General features: G+C 47.0%; 1 protein-coding gene across 5 annotated transcripts in view; it reads left to right on the top strand.

Moving 5' to 3' along the window:
* Nucleotides 1–12799: 12799 nt before the first annotated feature.
* NCOA6 (nuclear receptor coactivator 6) overlaps nucleotides 12800–21709 on the top strand; it is a 72976-nt gene continuing 64066 nt past the window's right edge. For all 5 annotated transcript variants that reach the window (XM_073309857.1, XM_073309860.1, XM_073309862.1 and 2 more), the window contains exon 1: nucleotides 12800–12950. The gene's annotated coding sequence lies outside the window, so the exon portion shown is untranslated. The remainder of the gene's footprint in view (nucleotides 12951–21709) is intronic.

Here is a 21709-nt window from a genome sequence, read left to right on the forward strand (position 1 = left end):
ATTTGAGTATAAGCTTTCGTGAGCTACAGCTCACTTCAGTCGGATGCATAAAAGTGGAAAATGCAGTGAGGATATTTTTATACACACAGACCATGAAAAAATGGGTGGTTTATCACGACAAAAGGTTTTCTCCCCCTCCCCCCCCCCGCCCCACTCTCCTGCTGGTAATAGCTTTAGCTTTTAATAAGCTATTACCAGCAGGAGAGTGGGGCGGGGGGGGGGGGGGGAAACCTTTTGTCGTGATAAACCACCCATTTTTTCATGGTCTGTGTGTATAAAAATATCCTCACTGCATTTTCCACTTTTATGCATCCGACTGAAGTGAGCTGTAGCTCACGAAAGCTTATACTCAAATAAATTGGTTAGTCTCTAAGGTGCCACAAGTCCTCCTTTTCTTTTTTCTCTGGAACAGTTCTGCTCAAAAATGTTGTAGACTCCAAGGCCTACCCCAGAAACTGAAGAAGGATTTGGGGCCCGATTTTCCCCTCACTTCCATCAGTTTCACACCAGTGCAACTCCAGGGACTTCAGTAGATTTACTCTGAGTTTACATTAGTTTGAGGGAAAGACGAATCAGGCCTCTTAAGCATAACTAGATAAAACTCATAACTTTTTCATAGAGGACAAAATTATAGCACAAATCAGCAATAAGAAGGTTGGGTTTTTTTACCTATTAAAAATCTGACTTAGTGGAAAGTGCTGTTATAGTGGGTGAATGTTTACTTTGCAATGGTTTTGAGAAAGTTCTATACATCAGCAAAGGGCTTCTCGTTGTTATAGGCCAGAGAAAAGAGCACATTGGGAGGGCCAGGGCAGCTTTCAGAAGGAGTAACAGATTGTAATGAGCCTTAAAAAAAAAAAAAGCCTCTGTGTATAGAGCAGATGAGGAGGTTCAATGGTGGCACCTCCAATAATGAGGCTATCTGCCAACAAAGAGCCCTCCACTGTTCAGCCCTTGTGCAGAAGGGAATGATTTCCACAAGGATACTTAGGAGGGAGAAAGTCCCCCAACGGCAGTAGCTTCTTGCAGGCTGAAGCCCTTCAAGATAATGAGGAAGTTCATCCAACTGAGGACAGTCCCTCAGCTTTGTGCAAATCCTCCACAAGAGGGGTCTCAGATCAGCAGCTGCAAGAACACTTCACAGAGCTGGTCCTTCTAGTATAGCTAACCAATACTGTGCCCATCACTTCGATAGCTACATGCTCAGCTTCCTTTTTCCTACCTAGACAGAAATATGTGCAGATTGGTAAGAAAGCAATTAAAATCTCATCAAAATATATCTGCCTCCCACTCCCTCTCCCCACATTTGTCCAAGAGGCCACGTACATATTCTAGACTAGGAATTGCTCTTTGCGGTTCCATTGGGGGCATGGAGAGATTAAGTTCTTAGAACAAAATTGTAACATAGTATTTCATTTTGGAAAATCCATACATGGTCATGAATACAAGTGTAACGATGTCACATTTACTATACAGGATCTTTTTTTTTTTTTTTTTTGAAAATACTGACCTATGAAAATGCATTGTAATCATAGCCGTGACTTTGATTGTATTGAAATCACATGTATCTGTGTATTTTTTCACATACAATGAAAAAAGGCTGAAATAAATGCAGTTTTCTTTTTGTATTATGCACTCACAATGTACTTGTTTCATCCTTTACAGTGTTCTATTGATAGATTGCATTGTATTATTTATATCACTGTAGCACCTAGAGGCCCAAAATTGAGATCGGGGCCCCATTGCACTAGGGACTCTATGTACATTTAGTGCAGGGGTCAGCAACCTATGGCACACATGTCGATTTTTCAGTGGCACACTACCCGGGGCCTGGCCACTGGTCCCAGGGGCTCCGCTGCCGGCCTGGGATACCGGCTGCCAGCCCCCTGCCAGCCGGGGTTCCATCCGCCAGCCCCACTCAGCTCGCTGCTGGCCCCGGGTCACAGCCACCAGTCCCAGGGGCTCCACTGCTGGCCTGGGGTACCAGCTGCCGGCCCGGGGTACCAGCTGCCGGCCCCCTGCCAGCTGGGGTTCTGGCCCCTGGTCCCTCTCAGCCCACTGCCGGTCCTGGGTCCTGGCCACTGGTCTGGGGGGCTCTGCTGCTGACCTGGGGTCCAGGCCACTGGCCCTGGGCTCTGCAGCTGCCCCCAGCTGTGGCCTTCTGGCCCCAGCCTGGGGCAGTGAGGGGTGCAGTCAGGGCCAAGAGGGGGTGCAGCTCAGCATGGATCGCATGGATTATTATTACTGGCACGTGAAACCTTAAATTAGAGTGAATAAACAAAGACTCGGCACACCCCTTCTGAAAGGTTGCCAACCCCGATCTAGTGAGAAACAATCTCTGCCCCAAAGAACCTAGATCTCAGTGTATTTTATAGAAGGAGCCAGTACAGGAGCCCCAGATCCAAACATCCCCAATTTGGGTCCACATTTTGAGGCTCTACTTTTTCAACTAAACTAAATAAGATTTAGTTTGCAAGGTTAATAAATGTGCACTTCTATTTCTCATATCACGAATGTCTTTCCAGTGTTGTGGTACATTTGTTTCAAATGGAAAAACAAATGGTATATGTCGACATGTTAAAGGGGATACTGCTCTTAACGTTTAAAAAAAAAAAGAAATATTTACTCTTTTCTTACAAACAGGTGAGAAAGAGCCTCTCTTGGGACTATGCTCAAATTTCCCTCCTAGGCTACACATCCCTGTGGCTGTTCTTAAAAACACTGGGCCTGATTCTGATCTCACTCCCACCTGGGTAAATCAGGAGTAACCCTACTAAAGCCATAGGCTCAAGCAGTGCTCAGCACAGGAACAGAATGGAGGAGCCTTCGGCCACCTTTGTACTTCTTCATATTTTGGGTCCCTTTGGCTCAAATTAGAACAGCCTCAGGAGTGAAATTCAGCTACTGGGGGAAAGCGGAGGAGCAGCACTGAAGTGACACCATTGGATAGACCTATAGTAGAGAACTGAGCGGTTTGTATTTTACCTGCTCAGATACAACTGGTTAAAGGACAAATGATTCTGTTTGTCCACACTAGCCATGCTGAACCTTTTGAGAAGCCATGCATTGCAGCCCCATGAACACACTAGTGCTTTCCTAAATCAGTTCAGTTGCAATGCACTCTGGGAATCTGTCCCACAATGCACAAGTCACTGTAGAGCTGGCCTGTCTGAGCATAAAGATGTACTGTTGGGAGAGAAACAACCAGTACTGCTCCTTTCACAGCTGCCTCAGCCTGCAACCCTCCTTTAGTTCACTGACAGAAAGTCTCCTTTCTCCCTCCCCCCAAATAATTTCCCCTCTCCTCCATCTATTACTCCTTATTATTCCCCCACTTAAAATCCCTCTGACTCTGAGCCTCCTGCAATGGCCCTGACTCCCACTCAAGTGTGTCTGCAACTGATGAATCACATTTGATTTGCTGGCTGCAAATATTGGTCTGACAAATTAAGGTGAAACTCAGACTGTCAACAAGACACCACAGTTGGACTGCCAGCTACAGATGCTTTCTACATAGTCCTGCATTGGGAGTCTCCCATTCAGACCAACCCACTTCACCCTGATGCCACCTCCCCCCACTCCAGCCTTAGGGAATGTTTCCCTTCACCTGCATGGAGAAGCTGATCTCTGGATTCTCTGATGGAGAACTGGTTCTTTGTCAAAAAAAGGCTGCTTAATTTTAATCGTATAGTGTTCGTGGCAGCTCCGGCATTCTTTACAGGGATATACAGCCCACAGGAAAAGGTATTTTACAGAGCCCCAATTAGACAATATACGGAAAAGCGTCATCCTCTACTCTCTACAAAGGTTCCAATTCTTTAAGATGCTAAGGGCACTCAAAACCTCACAGTTGGACTCTGATTCCACGTGCCAACTATGGGGGGGGGGAGCTTTTCTTGACCTGCTGCTCACAAATAAGGAAGAATTAGTGGGGGAAGCAAAAGTGGACGGGAATCTGGGAGGCAGTGACCATGAGTTGGTTGAATTCAGGATCCTGACACAGGGAAGAAAGGTAAGCAGCAGGATACAGACCCTGGACTTCAGGAAAGCAGACTTCGACTCCCTCAGGGAACAGATGGGTAGGATCCCCTGGGGGACTAACATGAAGGGGAAGGAGTCCAGGAGAGCTGGCTGTATTTCAAGGAATCCCTGTTGAGATTACAGGGACAAACCATCCCGATGAGTCGAAAGAATAGTAAATATGGCAGGCGACCAGCTTGGCTTAACGGTGAAATCCTAGCGGATCTTAAACATAAAAAAGAAGCTCACAAGAAGTGGAAGGTTGGACATATGACCAGGGAAGAGTATAAAAATATTGCTCAGGCATGTAGGAATGAAATCAGGAGGGCCAAATCGCACCTGGAGCTGCAGCTAGCAAGAGATGTCAAGAGTAACAAGATGGGTTTCCTCAAGTATGTTGGCAACAAGAAGAAAGCCAAGGAAAGTGTGGGCCCCTTACTGAATGAGGGAGGCAACCTAGTGACAGAGGATGTGGAAAAAGCTAATGTGCTCAATTCTTTTTTTGCCTCTCTCTTCACTAACAAGGACAGCTCGCAGACTGCTGTGCTGGGCATCACAACATGGGGAGTAGATGGCAAGCCCTCTGTGGAGAAAGAGGTGGTTAGGGACTATTTAGAAAAGCTGCACGTGCACAAATCCATGGAGCTGGACGAGTTGCATCCGAGAGTGCTAAAGGAATTGGTGGCTGTGATTGCAAAGCCATTGGCCATTATCTTTGAAAACTCGTGGCGAACGGGGGAAGTCCCAGATGACTGGAAAAAGGCTAATGTAGTGCCAATCTTTAAAAAAGGGAAGAAGGAGGATCCTGGGAACTACAGGCCAGTCAGCCTCACCTCAGTCCCTGGAAAAATCATGGAGCAGGTCCTCAAAGAATCAATCCTGAAGCATTTACATGAGAGGAAAGTGATCAGGAACAGTCAGCATGGATTCACCAAGGGAAGGTCATGCCTGACTAATCTAATCGCCTTCTATAATGAGATTACCGGTTCTGTGGATGAAGGGAAAGCAGTGGATGTATTATTTCTTGACTTTAGCAAAGCTTTTGACACAGTCTCCCACAGTATTCTTGTCAGCAAGTTAAGGAAGTATGGGCTGGATGAATGCACTATAAGGTGGGTAGAAAGTTGGCTAGATTGTCGGGCTCAACGGGTAGTGATCAATGGCTCCATGTCTAGTTGGCAGCCGGTGTCAAGTGGAGTGCCCCAGGGGTCGGTCCTGGGGCCGGTTTTGTTCAATATCTTCATAAATGATCTGGAGGATGGTGTGGATTGCACTCTCAGCAAATTTGTGGATGATACTAAACTGGGAGGAGTGGTTGATACGCTGGAGGGCAGGGATAGGATACAGAGGGACCTAGACAAATTGGAGGATTGGGCCAAAAGAAATCTGATGAGGTTCAATAAGGATAAGTGCAGGGTCCTGCACTTAGGACAGAAGAACCCAATGCACAGCTACAGACTAGGGACCAAATGGCTAGGCAGCAGTTCTGCGGAAAAGGACCAAGGGGTGATAGTGGACGAGAAGCTGGATATGAGTCAGCAGTGTGTCCTTGTTGCCAAGAAGGCCAATGGCATTTTGGGATGTATAAGTAGGGGCATAGCGAGCAGATCGAGGGACGTGATCGTTCACCTCTATTCGACATTGGTGAGGCCTCATCTGGAGTACTGTATCCAGTTTTGGGCCCCGCACTAGAAGAAGGATGTGGATAAATTGGAGAGAGTCCAGCGAAGGGCAACAAAAATGATTAGGGGTCTGGAACACATGATTTATGAGGAGAGGCTGAGGGAACTGGGATTGTTTAGTCTGCAGAAGAGAAGAATGAGAGGGGATTTGATAGCTGCTTTCAACTACCTGAGAGGTGGTTCCAGAGAGGATGGTTCTAGACTATTCTCAGTGGTAGAAGAGGACAGGACAAGGAGTAATGGTCTCAAGTTGCAGTGGGGGAGGTTTAGGTTGGATATTAGGAAAAACTTTTTCACTAGGAGGGTGGTGAAACACTGGAATGCATTACCTAGGGAGGTGGTAGAATCTCCTTCCTTAGAAGTTTTTAAGGTCAGGCTTGACAAAGCCCTGGCTGGGATGATTTAATTGGGGATTGGTCCTGCTTTGAGCAGGGGGTTGGACTAGATGACCTCCTGAGGTCCCTTCCAACCCTGATATTTATGATTCTATGAAGCCAGCTTGTCTACATAGACAAGTCTCCCAGGGCCAGATCATGAAGTTAGAGCACTTACATGATTAGCTCAAAGGGTAGAGTGATGACAAATCATTACATATGGTATCATACCATCAGTTAAACTCTTCCATTGAAAAATAATGCATCTGGCTAGTTATTGTTATTTATGCATTGATAATGTGTTGGGTGCTAACCTAGACACACAAATTACAACAGTATCTGCCTCAAGGAGTTTGCAACCTAGACACGAGAATACAGGGTGCAGAAGGAAACCTAGAGAAGGTAGGGGTTTTTTGATTGTTTTTTTTTTAAAAAAAAAAGATTAAAATCTAATACTTAATTTCTTTCAGTGTGGACTGGTTTTGTGGGTTTGGTGGAGATTAGAACATGAAGAGGGGCTTCCCACATTGGGGGCAGCACAGAAGAAGGTATGAAAACAGGAGTGGTAAAAGGAGGATTTTCAGACCCTGTCATTTTCGTCCCCCACTCTGAACTCTAGGGTATAGATGTGGGGACCTGCATGAAAACCTCCTAAGCTTACTTTTACCAGCTTAGGTTAAAACTTCCCCAAGGTACAAATTAATTTTATCCTTTGTCCTTGGAATATCCACTGCCACCACCAAACTCTAACTGGGTTTACTGGGAAACGTAGTTCGGACACGTCTTTCCCCCCCAAAATCCTCCCAACCCTTGCACCCCACTTCCTGGGAAAGGTTTGGTAAAAATCCTCACCAATTTGCATAGGTGACCATAGACCCAAACCCTTGGATCTGAGAACAATGAAAAAGCATTCAGTTTTCTTACAAGAAGACTTTTAATAGAAATAGAAGTAAAGGAATCACCTCTGTAAAATCAGGATGGTAGATACCTTACAGGGTAATTAGATTCAAAACATAGAGAACTCCTCCAGGCAAAACCTTAAGTTACAAAAGGCACACAGACAAAAATAGTCATTCTATTCAGCACAGTTCTTTTCCCAGCCATTTAAAGAAATCCTAATCTAACACATACCTAGCTAGATTACTTACTAAAAGTTCTAAGACTCCATTCCTGTTCTATCCCAGGCAAAAGCAGCATACTGACAGACACAGACCCTTTGTTTCTCTCCCTCCTCCCAGCTTTTGAAAGTATCTTGTCTCCTCATTGGTCATTTTGGTCAGGTGCCAGCAAGGTTACCTTTAGCTTCTTAACCTTTTACAGGTGAGAGGATTTTTCCTCTGGCCAGGAGGGATTTTAAAGGGGTTTACCTTTCCCTTTATATTTATGACAGACCCTAAAGAGGTCCGGTCTAAATTTAAGTATTGCTGGCTTCTCAGGATTGCAAACGTTTGATGTGTAAATTGCCTTAATAGATAGGAAATTGAATAAACCAGAGCATAGGAAGCTGCTATTCTTATGAACAATATTCCAGGCAAACAGGAACTCACTGGCGTAAAATTAAATGTGCCTAAAACTCCTCTTCTTCTCAGATTCTGAATGAGGCTCCCTCCCTCTCTTCTGTTGAGATGTCAGAAGGAATCCCCTCATAGCGAGTTTTCCTTCATTTTTCAGCAGGCTGTAGGCAGACAAAGGCTGCCAGTATGACCCAGAGGAAAAAAACAGGTACTAAAGCCCAGATCCTCAAAGGTATTTAGGTGCCTAACTCCCAAAGGCCTAGATCCTTTGATGATCAGGGCCCAAGGGACTAGATGAACAAATGTTCTCCAATGAAAAGCACCAAGAACACACCTCCAGAAAGGGTGTTGACTTGAGCTATAAGGCCCAGATCCACAATGGTAGCTAGGTTCCTAACTTACATTGATTTCAACAGAAGTTAGGAGCTTAAATACCTCTGCGGATCTGGGCCTAAATCCCTATTTGAGTCTTGGTTGCCTGAGAGTTCATGCAGAAGATCTGACTTCTGTTCCCAATGTCACAGACGTCCTGTATCACCTTAGCACTACTCATATGAATACAGGTTTGTAGCATTAGGCACAAAATCCTATAGCTGCTGATCTTTCAAACTATTCTGCGGTGGTAGACCTTTATCCTTTGCAAAGACTCACTGAAGTCACTGGCTCTCCATACAAGTGCAGAGATCTGCCCATATGGAACAGTTTGCAGTACTGAGGACCTACTAATTAGCTCCATACACACACATTTTAAAAATCCCCATTGTGACCTTTGACAAGTCTAAGACCATGTCTACACTAGCGAGTTTACAGCGGCACAGCTGTACCAATGCAGCTGCACCACTGTAAGATCGCATGTGTAGACACTCTATGCAGGCAGGAGAGAGCTCTCTCATGGACATCATAAATTCACCTTCAGCAGCGGCAGTAGCTATGTCACAGGAGAAGCTCTCCCTCTGACTTAGCTCTGTCCACACCGGCGCTTCTGTCAGTGTAACTTAGACATGGCCTAAGTGTCTCAGTTTACCCATCTGTAAAACAGAGCTAACAATACTTACCCCCGAGAGATGTTGTGAGGCATGATCTAATAATGTTTATTAAGTGCTTTGAGATCCTCAGAGGGAAGCACTATTGGTATTCACATATTACTACCTACTAGTTTTCTGTAAAGGTTTCCATTTTCCTTTACAGCATGGTCCAGGAAATGCCTTCTGTTTATTTGCAGAATTGGTTACAAAACCAACAGCATCCTAAGTCATAAGGTATGAGGCAAGTCTCAGTGCCTTGGAGTTATGGGGGGCTGCTCCTCAAGTGAGATACATTTTAGGGCAGTATTTAAAACTTTTGTTGTTCCACTGAGTGGGAGGGAGATTTTCCTCTCACGTAGATATACTGTTGTTAAAGGTACAATTCTGCCATAGGGTGTGGTGTGTAGTTATCAGGGGTGCCTATAGGGTGACCAGATAGCAAGTGTGAAAAATCAGGATGGGGATGGGGGGTAATAGGAGCCCATATAAAAAAAAGTCCCAAATATCGGGACTGCTGGTAAAAAATTGGGACATCTGGTCACTCTAAGTGCCGAGCAGGATGGGTGTTCTCCTCAAGTCTCACTCATTGGTGTGGGAAGGGCTTTTAATGTGGGTTTCATTGCAAAGCCTGGCTCAGTGGGGTGAAGGGATGTATGTTGGGGTGCAGATCTCTCAGCAGGGATGGGGCGGGAATCTCTCATAATTTCAGGCTAAGTGGGTGGTGTATGGGGGGGAGGGAGGGAGTTTTGGGTGAATGGAGGTGGCTGTGGAGTGGTGCTATCTCCATGGAGAAGAGGAATGATCTTCCTTCCTGCTCCTCTCCACTGTGTGGACTGAGGGGTCCTCCCAAGCAGCTGGAGGGGAGGTCCCCAACCCAAGGGATGTCTTTGATGCTGGGGGTGGGGGGAATGTCAGGCAGTGCCCTGGGGGTGTCAGGAGTTTCTCCAAGTGGAGGGGTCAGACTGTGCCCTGGGGGTCTCAGGGGCCCACTTGAGGGGGGTCAGACTATGCTCCAGGTGGAATCTGGTGAGTCAGGTTCTCGGTGGGGGGGTCAGGCTGTGCCCTGCGGGTGTCGGGGGCACACTCAGGGGGGTCAGACACTGCCCTGGGACATTGGGGGGGTTAGGCTTTCAGTGGGGGTCAGGCTGTGCCCTGGGGGTGTCTGGGTGGGGTGGTCAGGCTCTCGGGCGGGGGGCAGGTTGTGCCCTGAGGGTGTCTGGCAGGGCAATCAGATTGTCTGTGAGTGGGGTCAGGCTGTGCCCTGGGGGTGTCTGGGCGGGACGGTCAGGCTCTCAGGGGGGCAGGGGCAGGTTGTGCCCTGGGGGTGTCTGGTGGGTCGGTCAGGTTGTCTGTGAGTGGGGTCAGGCTGTCCGGGTGGCGGGGGGTCAGGCTGTGCCCTGGGATGTCTGGGCAGGGCGGTCAGGCTCTCAGTGCGGGGGGGTCAGGCTGTGTGTTTTGGGGGTGTCTGGGCGGGGCAGTCAGGTTCTCAGTGGGTGGGGCTCAGGCTGTGTGTTTTGGGGGTGTCTGGGCGGGGCAGTCAGGTTTTCAGTGGGGGAGGGGTCAGGCTGTGTGTTTTGGGTGTGTCTGGGCGGGGTGGTCAGATTCTCAATGGGGGGGGGGGGTTAGGCTGTGTGTTTTGCGGGTGTCTGGGTGGGCCCAGTCAGGCTCACGGGGCGGGTCAGGCTGTGCCCTGGGGGTGTCTGGGCGGGGCAGTCAGGTTCTCAGTGGGGGGGGTTTAGGCTATGTGTTTTGGGGGTCTTTGGGCAGGGTGGTCGGGCTCATGGGGTGGGTCAGACTGTGCCTTGGGGGTGTCTGGGCAGGGCGGTCATGCTCTCAGTGGGGGTGGGGTCAGGCTGTGTGTTTTGGGGGTGTCTGGGCGGGGCGGTCAGGTTCTCAGCGGGGAAGGGGGTCAGGGTGTGTGTTTTGGGGGCATCTGGGTGGGGCGGTCAGGTTCTCAGTGGGTGGGGTTTAGGCTATGTGTTTTGGGGGTCTCTGGGCAGGGCGGTCATGCTCTCAGTGGGGGTGGGGTCAGGCTGTGTGTTTTGGGGGTGTCTGGGTGGGGCAGTCAGGTTCTCAGCGGGGGAGGGGTCAGGCTGTGTGTTTTGGGGGTGTCTGGGCGGGGCGGTCAGGTTCTCAGCGGGGAAGGGGGTCAGGGTGTGTGTTTTGGGTGTGTCTGGGCGGGGTGATCAGATTCTCAGTGGGGGTGGGGTCAGGCTGTGTGTTTTGGGGGTGACTGGGCGGGGCGGTCAGGTTCTCAGCAGGGGAGGGGGTCAGGCTGTGTGTTTTGGGGTGTCTGGGCGGGGCGGTCAGGTTCTCAGCGGGGGAGGGGGTCAGGCTGTGTGTTTTGGGGGTGTCTGGGCGGGGCGGTCAGGTTCTCAGCGGGGAAGGGGGTCAGGCTGTGTGTTTTGGGGGTGTCTGGGCGGGGCGGTCAGGTTCTCAGCGGGGGAGGGGGTCAGGCTGTGTGCTTTGGGGGTGACTGGGCGGGGCGGTCAGGTTCTCAGCGGGGAAGGGGGTCAGGGTGTGTGTTTTGGGTGTGTCTGGGCGGGGTGATCAGATTCTCAGTGGGGGTGGGGTCAGGCTATGTGTTTTGGGGGTGACTGGGCGGGGCGGTCAGGTTCTCAGCAGGGGAGGGGGTCAGGCTGTGTGTTTTGGGGGTGTCTGGGTGGGGCGGTCAGGTTCTCAGCGGGGAAGGGGGTCAGGCTGTGTGTTTTGGGGGTGTCTGGGCGGGGCGGTCAGGTTCTCAGCGGGGGAGGGGGTCAGGCTGTGTGCTTTGGGGGTGACTGGGCGGGGCGGTCAGGTTCTCAGCGGGGGAGGGGGTCAGGCTGTGTGTTTTGGGGTGACTGGGCCGGGCGGTCAGGTTCTCAGCGGGGGAGGGGGTCAGGCTGTGTGTTTTGGGGTGTCTGGGCGGGGCGGTCAGGTTCTCAGCGGGGGAGGGGGTTAGGCTGTGTGCTTTGGGGGTGACTGGGCGGGGCGGTCAGGTTCTCAGCGGGGGAGGGGGTCAGGCTGTGTGTTTTGGGGGTGTCTGGGTGGGGCGGTCAGGTTCTCAGCGGGGGAGGGGGTCAGGCTGTGTGTTTTGGGGTGTCTGGGCGGGGCGGTCAGGTTCTCAGCGGGGGAGGGGGTCAGGCTGTGTGCTTTGGGGGTGACTGGGCGGGGCGGTCAGGTTCTCAGCGGGGGAGGGGGTCAGGCTGTGTGTTTTGGGGTGTCTGGGCGGGGCGGTCAGGTTCTCAGCGGGGGAGGGGGTCAGGCTATGTGTTTTGGGGTGTCTGGGCGGGGCGGTCAGGTTCTCAGCGGGGGAGGGGGTCAGGCTGTGTGTTTTGGGGTGTCTGGGCGGGGCGGTCAGGTTCTCAGCGGGGAAGGGGGTCAGGGTGTGTGTTTTGGGTGTGTCTGGGCGGGGTGATCAGATTCTCAGCGGGGGGTGGGGTCAGGCTATGTGTTTTGGGGGTGACTGGGCGGGGCGGTCAGGTTCTCAGCGGGGGAGGGGGTCAGGCTGTGTGTTTTGGGGGTGTCTGGGCGGGGCGGTCAGGTTCTCAGCGGGGGAGGGGGTCAGGCTGTGTGTTTTGGGGGTGACTGGGCGGGGCGGTCAGGTTCTCAGCGGGGGAGGGGGTCAGGCTGTGTGTTTTGGGGGTGACTGGGCGGGGCGGTCAGGTTCTCAGCGGGGAAGGGGGTCAGGCTGTGTGTTTTGGGGGTGTCTGGGCGGGGCGGTCAGGTTCTCAGCGGGGGAGGGGGTCAGGCTGTGTGTTTTGGGGTGTCTGGGCGGGGCGGTCAGGTTCTCAGCGGGGGAGGGGGTCAGGCTGTGTGTTTTGGGGTGTCTGGGCGGGGCGGTCAGGTTCTCAGCGGGGGAGGGGGTCAGGCTGTGTGTTTTGGGGTGTCTGGGCGGGGCGGTCAGGTTCTCAGCGGGGGAGGGGGTCAGGCTGTGTGTTTTGGGGTGTCTGGGCGGGGCGGTCAGGTTCTCAGCGGGGGAGGGGGTCAGGCTGTGTGTTTTGGGGTGTCTGGGCGGGGCGGTCAGGTTCTCAGCGGGGGAGGGGGTCAGGCTGTGTGTTTTGGGGGTGACTGGGCGGGGGGGGTCAGACGCTCCCCGACTCTCCGGCCCCGGCGCGCGCAGAGCCAGGGCCGGCGACAGGCGCGCTCCTCGCGGCCGCGACGCGCGCGCTGGCCAGTCTCCCGGCGCGCTCCCGCTCGGTCACGTGGCCTGGAGGAGGCGGAGCTGCGGCCGGGCTGCCGTGGGTGTCCTGGGCGCTTGGCAGCTAGCGGGCCGACCCCCCCCCGCGGTGCGACGGGCCCAAGGCCGGGTCCTCCGTCCGCTGCCCGCCGCGGACACGGCGGAGGCTCCCCCAGGTGAGGGCGGGGCCGGGCCGCGGGATCGCGGGGAGTAGGCCTGACAGGGCCGGGGGGCGGAGGCGGGGCCGGGAGTGTCAGCGGGAGTGGGCCCGGCCCGAGGAGGGCAGAGGCCGGGCACGGAGCGGGGCTGCGCCCGGAGAGCGGGCTGGCTCGGGGGTGCCCCGGGCCGGGGAAGGGGGCAGCGTGGGGCTGGGGGAGGGGGCCGAGGCCTGGCCCCGCGCGTGGGGGCTGGCCCCGCTCTTGCTGCCCGGGCCCGGCTCCTGCGGGTAGCGGGGCTGGGCTCTCGCTTGGGTTTCGCTCCTTGCGGGGTGCCCCTTAGGTGGGCTAAAGGCGGGGATTTGTAAAGGACCCTAAGGGCGTGGGGCGCCCTTCTCCTGTTGAATTTCAGTGTGGCTTGGGTGCCGAACTCCCGTAGGGTCCTGTGAAAGTCCCAGCGTGTATAGAAACTGCAGGTCTGAGATGGGGCTGCCCCCCTGCTCGGTGCCCCAGCAGTGTCCACACCTGCGCTGTCGTGGTGCTCCTGGATCCCTGAACAAAGCTGGCTCAGTTATTCACAGTCAGCAGCTTGACCCGGTCTGAGCCAGAGCCACCTGGGAGATGAGGACTTGTGTCAGTTTCCTAGCATTCTCCCTAGGGGGTTAACACAGCACTGTAGCTTTGCAGCAAACTTGGTATGCTTTGTTTGTGAATCGGTACATGTCTTGTCAGTCTGTCTACTGGCTTTCTTACATCTGCAGTTTGCAGTTATGGACACCTTAAACTGGATCCAGCACAGTTTAGTAGGAGGGTGTTGAATGTTGAACTGACTAGACCATTCATGTTCATGTCATCACTTAAACTTCAAAGAACATAGCATTGCTGGGCTGGTACAGGTTGTTCAACCCTCAGATCCAGTATCCTGCCTTTACTTGTGTCAGTGACACTGTTGCATATGGGGATTGGTGGATCCTGTAACTTTTCTTTCTTGATCCATTATCCTTCCTATTTCTAGTTTCTGAACAAATGCAGGCAATATTTCATGCATTTATTTTAATCCTCCTTCACCCCTTTTAAAAATAAATTAATAGAGCAACTTTCTGTCCTCTTGTTGTAAGGTCTGCATTATTTTTAGAACGTTAACTGCCTTAAGTGACCTGGTCATAGAAAATGGTGGGTTCTGGGTTTCTCTGATTTCATAAGGGTGTCCTGCTTGGGCAGTTGTGCTCCCTATTCTGGTTATGACAAGTTCAATTTTAGTCCTGTGAGCCTTGTCTGGATTTTAAAGTTGCATATTGCACATCTTAATTAAGATGCAAATACTTAGCATAACTTAAAGTTTAAAGGGAAAATATCTCAGATACAGTCTTTTCTATAATGGTGAAGTTGTTATCATAATGATATTAAACCCTCATGAGCATTTTTCATTGTAGCTTTACAAAGGTGATATTAAGGTATCCAGGACCTAAGCATCATTCTTCATCCTTCACAGATGGGGAAATTGGGCCACAAAGAGTGAAATGATCAAAAGTGGCCTCTAATTATGGAAACAGCAACTTCTGCGTGCTCAGCTTTTAGACACGTATGGTCTATTTTTTTGGTTTTGTTTTCCAGAGGTGGTGAGTACTTTGAGCTCCCATAGACTTCATGTGGAGTGTTGTGTGTCAACACCTCAGGAACATAGTCGATGTTCAAGTCAGGCACCCAAAATTCGTGGTTGCTTTTGATCATTTTGGGCTCATTGCCTACAGTTACACAGCAAGTTCACAGCAGAGCTGGGAATTAGAACATGAATCTCATGACTCCTTATGTTACTATCCTATCCATTGAACTGTATTGCTTCCTTTTAACATTAATGTAGAATGTCCTGGCTTTACCATGACATTTTTGCGTGGTAGTTCTGTGATCCTAACTTTTGCTACTAAGGTCATATTTCATGGTTTCTGCACCGTACTCTGGCTTCTGCTCACAGTCCTCCTATTCTCTTGGGACTTATAAAAGTGTCCCTCAGCAGGCTTAAAACTTACCCTAGAGAGAGACCTGCAGTTGCTACTTCTGGGGGCAGTAATGCTCTGACAAACTTGCCCCTGGGTAGAACTTACAGGAGAGGAACTGTCTGTGGTGGCCTTGCTGCTTATGTGGTAATCTTACATTAATAACAGTGGCAAATCTGAGGGGTATAGTTATTTACTCCCTTAAAAACAAAAATCAAAACACGTTGGAAAGCCAGGCATTTCTAAACTAAGATTAAACGTTCAATGGCCTAACACTTAAAAATGTGGAACTGCACAGTTACATTTCAACAAACAACCTCAATGCTGCCCTGGACACTGTCCATGCAAGGTAAGTAAAAGTCTGAGTAAGACACTGAGTTGACACCACTAAACCCTGTATACCTTGAGTATGAATGTTTAAACATATTAAAACCAGTATGTTTTGTCAGTTAATCTATAATATCTAAAAAGTCTATAATATTAGATGTCTTGTACTAGATCCACTGCATTTTAGGTAATGGTTTGAATCATAGTTGAGTTGTGTAGGTGTACTGGGTTTGTGATGTATGCAGCGGCAGGGAACCGCACTGTTGAGGATGCCAAAGGGTTAATATGACTGGAAGATTCTGATATCACTTGGTTGTATTTGGGAAAGAGGGGTTGCACAGGTTGTTGGTGTGTATTTGAAGTACAGTAGGTAAGATGCTTTTGTTTCTGTCCTACGCAAGAGAGACTACATTATTTAGAAGCTAATTTGTAGTTATATAGGTTGTTCCCGTGGTGAATTTGTATACATGCTAATATGTAGAACATTGGACAGTATAATACTCAACGCTGAAAATGAGTCTCTCACCCCATTATACTGTGTGCAGGCATAAGGTCGTTTAATAACTTTTGGGAACATTGGGGGAAGACTGGCTTGAAACATGCTAGATCTGGTAAGCCTGAGGCCAATACAAAAGATGTCAATGAATGTGCATCATTGAGGTCCAGGGGGGCAGCACCCTGCTGAGAAACCATGCCTCCCACCTCCAGCTGCTGTCTAGATAGTAGAAGTGGCCAAGCATATACATTTTTCATCTCTGCTTCGGAGGGCACTGACTTCTCCTTCCAAGTAGTAACCTTGCCACCCCTTTTCAGCTCTGTGATTGTCTAGAGTAGCAGTGCTTCTTGCAGAAGGTGTGTTTTGGGCAGTGCTCCTTGGTGCATGCTAGTTTATAATTGCTTTTTTAGGTCTAATCCAAGGTGGCGTGTTAAATTCATGAAGCTCTAACTATTTTGGATTCTATCTTTTAAAATCAGTCTCTCTCCTTGTGTGATACTGCTGGAGTTGAGAGATCAGACAAGATTCTGATTTAACAGGAGGGCTGGTGGCAGGGTTTTTAAGGTGAGATCCTTGATTCTTGAATCCCTTCCAACCCACTAGTCCACCAGAGTTCAATATTTTTTTTTATCCTTTCAGTGCGGATGTTATTATTAGTGTTGGGTTTTTTGCAGGCCCCCCATCCTTTGCTCTGGAAACCCATACAATTAAAATGGACAGTATCCTACCTTAATCCAAAATAACAAAAACATGCTCATTCCATCATAGCTAAATTGCTAACTTCCTGGTTGCACTAGCAGTAAATACATTTACTACTACTACAACAAAAATAAAGAAAGAAAAACAGTGGAACATTGCAGTGTAACTGGAAGGTTAATGCATCTGAATGGACTTGGAGGAAGTTTGAGAATGGAGGGGAATGCATGGATAATGCCCTGGTAATAGCTGTCTCCTTTTTTATCATGAGGGAGCTCCAGATTAAGTGCCTCAGTTTACTTTTATTGATGCAGTATGACACAGAAAGGAGGGCAGTCTCTTATATAACCAGGTGACAACTTGTTTAGCGTTTAAAAAGTTAAAACTAACACCTGTTAGTATAATGTGCTTATTTTGGATTGAGAGTGCCCTATTTTGATTTTGTTCAATTTGTGTGCATGTGTGGGAGGGGTACAGATATTTTTCACTCTGACACCTAAGTGCTGTGTAACTGCAAGCCTTGGATATGCAATTTTAGATAAGTGTAAATAAAATAATTTTGAAAAATAAACCCAACATTGTGCTGGGCCCTCTGTGGGACTGTACCTTTTGTATCGCACTAATAGGCATCTGAAAAATTTTAAGTCTCCTTGCACTTCACCGCCTCTCCCTTTTCAGTCCTCTCAAACTTGCTTCTGTTTGTTGGGAAGAGAGAGAGAGAGAATTCTAACTCTTTTCCCTCCACTCTGGAGCTTCTTGACAGTTGTGCATTTGGAGCTTTCTGCTATGATGCTCCTTGCCTAGTCTCTTGGCTGCAGCATAGGAAAATCTCTTACTCCCTCTTTCTCTCTCTCTGTTTCTTTTGGTCCTCTCATGTGAACAGCTTCAGTGTTTGCGTCTCCTATGGGTCATAGGTTTCCTAGACAGTAGCAAAATGAAATTGACATGATTCTTCTCAGCTTCACTGCTGATCACAGCTTTCTTAAAACAGTCTTGCTAATTTCACTCTTCCTCTGTCTGACAAAGCTGAAGCAGTAGAAGACACTAGTGTTGTTTGCAGAATCAGGAACACATCAGTATGTGGGCTCAGGTACAAAAAGACCTTAACTTTGAAGCTTAAAAATACATGTATTTAAAAATGAACGCTAACATTGTGCAAAAATTGACATGCCTTCTTACTTGTCAGGGAAAATTCTCTTAGTTGCTGCTGGCAATTGGATTTGTCAGTCTCATGCAGAAGCTTTGATGTTCAAATTGTTCGTAGTATCTTAGTGCTGTATTTTTGTACATTAAAACATGGACTATTTTAGAATTTCTGGACTTTTGCAGACTTGTTCATAGAATACTTTCACAGTGGGGACAGCAGAATAAATCAGATTTGGAGTTTTCAGCCAAGCTGTCCTTAATAGTTGGCAAAAAAGCTTGCAGTTAAAACCTTTTTATTTCAAAACATGAATTCCTGGTCTGATTACACCCAAATTTTATAAATACTACCAAGACTTTTCTGGCAGAAGTAATTATGAGAACCTTGAGCCAAATCTGTTTAGTTGTGGGTAAAGTGACCTTTCAGTAGAAAGTCCATAGTCAATGTTGTGACAAGCTATCTCTCCATAATTAAAAATTAGTTCCTTAGCTGCACTTGGAAAATCAAACTAAAGCACAGTTTATTTTCAGAAAAATACATGTAATTTTAATTAACTGATTATTTCACTGTGTATGTTTAATGACTGTTTGAGTGTGCCTGTGTATCTTAATGAAATGCTGCATTACTATAAAACCCTGGCTTTCTTATGGAACAGAAAATTGTATTTGTATGGTTTCCAAATGGAAATGTTCTCTTTCACATGACGCTAACAATTTGGCTAATTGTAATTCACAATTCGGGTATTCAGTTTTACAGGATGCCAGTTCCAAGAACAATGGTGACACTTTAAATTAATTTGTGATAAATGGGCAGGGTTGGGTAGGGTAGGTGGGAAATCTCCCTTTATTTGGACCTAACCTGTGAAAATATTAGTCTTTTTAGGTAAGTGACTAGTTGCAATTGGAATTTGTTTCCAAAGTTACGTCCTCTCTTCCTTATTCTTTGGTCACGCCTGGAGAGTTGATCAGTTGGCTTTATGTACAATAAAAGTTACAATGTCTCAGGTGATGGAACTATGTCAAGGGACATCATCTAGAATCACTCTTTTCAGTGAATTTCAAAGAAGATTATGGAATTTTAAAACATAATACAATTCCACTAAAGCATATCAATGTGCCTCACACCCAAGATCACCTACATCCTAACAAATTGCATCTTCACACATTGTGGAAATATGGAAGAAAGATTATTATTATTATTTTTTTTTTTTTTGCAAAATTTTATTGTTTCAGGATTATGGGAAAAAGAAAAGGAGTACTTGTGGCGCCTTAGAGACTAACCAATTTATTTGAGCATAAGCTTTCGTGAGTTGTGAGCTGTAGCTCACGAAAGCTTATGCTCAGATAAATTGGTTAGTCTCTAAGGTGCCACAAGTACTCCTTTTCTTTTTGCAAATACAGACTAACACGGCTGTTACTCTGAAACCAGGATTATGGGAAGAGCTGTTGGCTGAATAATATAAACAGTCAACAGTTCTCGAACCTGTTTAATATTTATTGCTACAAACTCTAATTTAAACATTATGATAATCTTAATTGTAGCCATTAACTTCTGGATGGTTGCCAAGAACTTATCTTTTCCTAATATTTTAAGTTAAGTTTAGCCATGGTGGCTTATACCATTAATGCTAGGCATAAAGGGGAAGTGTAAAACATCCACTGTGGGAACTTCATAACAATTCACCTCAGCCTCTGCAGTTCACATAGCAAATTCCTGGCAAGTGATCAGTTACATCTAATATTGATGTGTGTTTAAAATAAAGTATTAAACATCAACTGCACTTCTCTCAACTGTATCATAATTGTACCTAAGATCTTTAAGATTATTTCACTGTCTCACAATGTCTCTGGCCATCCCTCTTACTACATTATTTGGAGAGAGAGACCAGTCTTTATGCACGTGACCTTCTACCTAAACTGTTACTTAATCCTGGCACTGTGTCATCTTAGGTGGAGACCCTGTAGATTTTTGCCACTTCAAGACTCAATTTGTGTTTAACATTACATCTAGGGCTGTCAAACAATTAAAAAAATTAATTGTGATTAATTTCACAATAAAAAAAAATAATCGTGGTTAATTGCAGGATTAATTGCACTGTTAAACAATAATAGAATGTCATTTATTTAAATATTTTTGGATGTTTTCTACATTTTCAATTATATTGATTTAAATTACAACACAGAATACAAAGTATACAGCGCTCACTTTATATTTATTTCTGATTACAAATATTTGCACTGTAAAAAACAAAAATAGTATTTTTCAATTCACCTAAATACTGTAGTGCAATCTATTTATCATGAAAGTTGAACTTACAAATGTAGAATTATGTACAAAAAATTACTATATTCAAAAATAAAACAATGCAAAACTTTAGAGCCTACAAGTCACTCAGTCCTATTTCTTGTTCAGCCAATCGCTCAGACAAACAAGTTTGTTTACATTTGCAGGAGACGATGTTATTGCCTGCTTCTTGTTCACAATGTCACCTAAAAGTGAGAAGAGGCATTCGCATGGCCCTGCTGTAGCCATCGTCGCAAGATATTTACATGCCAGATGCGCTAAAGATTCATATGTTCCTTCATGTTTCAACCACCATCCCAGAGGACATGCGTCCATGCGGATGACAGGTTCTGCTCAATAACAATCCAAAGCAGTGCGGGCCGATGCATGTTCATTTTCATCATCTGAGTCAGATGCCACAAGCAGAAGGTTGATTTTCGTTTTTGGTGGTTTGGGTTTTGTAGTTTCCGCATTGGTGTGTTGCTCTTTTAAGACTTCTGAAAACAGGCTGCGCACCTCCTCCCTCAAATTTTGGAAGGCACTTCATATTCTTAAACCTTGGGTCGAGTGCTGTACCTATCTTTAGAAATCTCACATTGGTGCCTTCTTTGCGTTTTGTCAAATCTGCAGCGAAAGTGTTCTTAAAGCGAACAACATCTAGTGAGTCATCATCCGAGACTACTATAACATAAAATCAATGGCAGAATGCAGGTAAAACACAGCCAGAGACCTATAATTCTCCCCCAAGGAGTTCAGTCACAAATGTAATTAACGCATTATTTTTTTAACTAGCGTCATCAGCATGGAAGCATATCCTCTGGAATGGTGGCTGAAGCATGAAGGGACATATGAACGTTTAGCATATCTGGCACGTAAATACCTTGCAATGCTGGCTACAAAAGTCCCATATGAATGCCTGTTCTCACTTTCTGGTGACACTGTAAATAAGAAGTGGGCAGCATTATTTCCCATAAATGTAAACAAACTTGTTTGTCTGAGCAATTGGCTGAACAAGGAGTAGGACTGAGTGGACTTGTAGGCTCTGAAGTTTTGCATTGTTTTGTTTTTGACTGTAGTTATGTAACACAAAAAAATTGACATATGAAAGTTCAAGTTTCATGATAAAGAGGTTGCACTACAGTACTTGTATGAGGTGAATTGAAAAATACCGTTTCTTTTGTTATTTTACAGTGTAAATATTTGTAATAAAAATAATATATTGAGCAGTGTACACTTTGCATTCTGTGTTGTAACTGAAATCAATATAATTGAAAATATATATGTTAAAAATTCCAAAATATTTAATAAATGTAAATTGTTATTCTATTGTTTAACAGTGTGATTGAAACTGCGATTAATTATGATTAATTTTTTTTAGTTAATCACTTGAGTTAACTGCAATTAATCAACAGCCCTAATACCTCACCTCCCAGGCCAAGATGGTAACTTCTTCTGCAGTGTTTTTTGACTCGTGTTTCTAAGTATGCAGGGCTTGAAAAATTTACTAAACATCTACCCAGAGGGAGAGCTCAAAGATACATGTGAAAGATAGGGAGGGAGACCAGAGCTCCACTAACTAGTTCCAAGGGCAGTGTTCTAGTGAGGTTCCTATCTCCCTGCTGCCAGCTGCTGGGAAGGAGACAGTGTTGGCTTTCTGCTTTGGTGGTAGCCCTGGATCCTGTTTTTTATTGGTGTCTGGCTAGTAGATGTCATATAAACTTGAAGCTCTCCACCTTTCTGAGCTTTCAGTCTCTTCTTACCTCTTTCTCAGTTTCTGTTTTTGAGGTCATCCTTCCTAGTGAGCAACTCCAGAGGAACAGTAGAGGCAGGCACAGAATTT

Source organism: Lepidochelys kempii, chromosome 13, assembly GCF_965140265.1.
Source record: "Lepidochelys kempii isolate rLepKem1 chromosome 13, rLepKem1.hap2, whole genome shotgun sequence".
Taxonomy (NCBI): Eukaryota; Metazoa; Chordata; order Testudines; family Cheloniidae; genus Lepidochelys; species Lepidochelys kempii.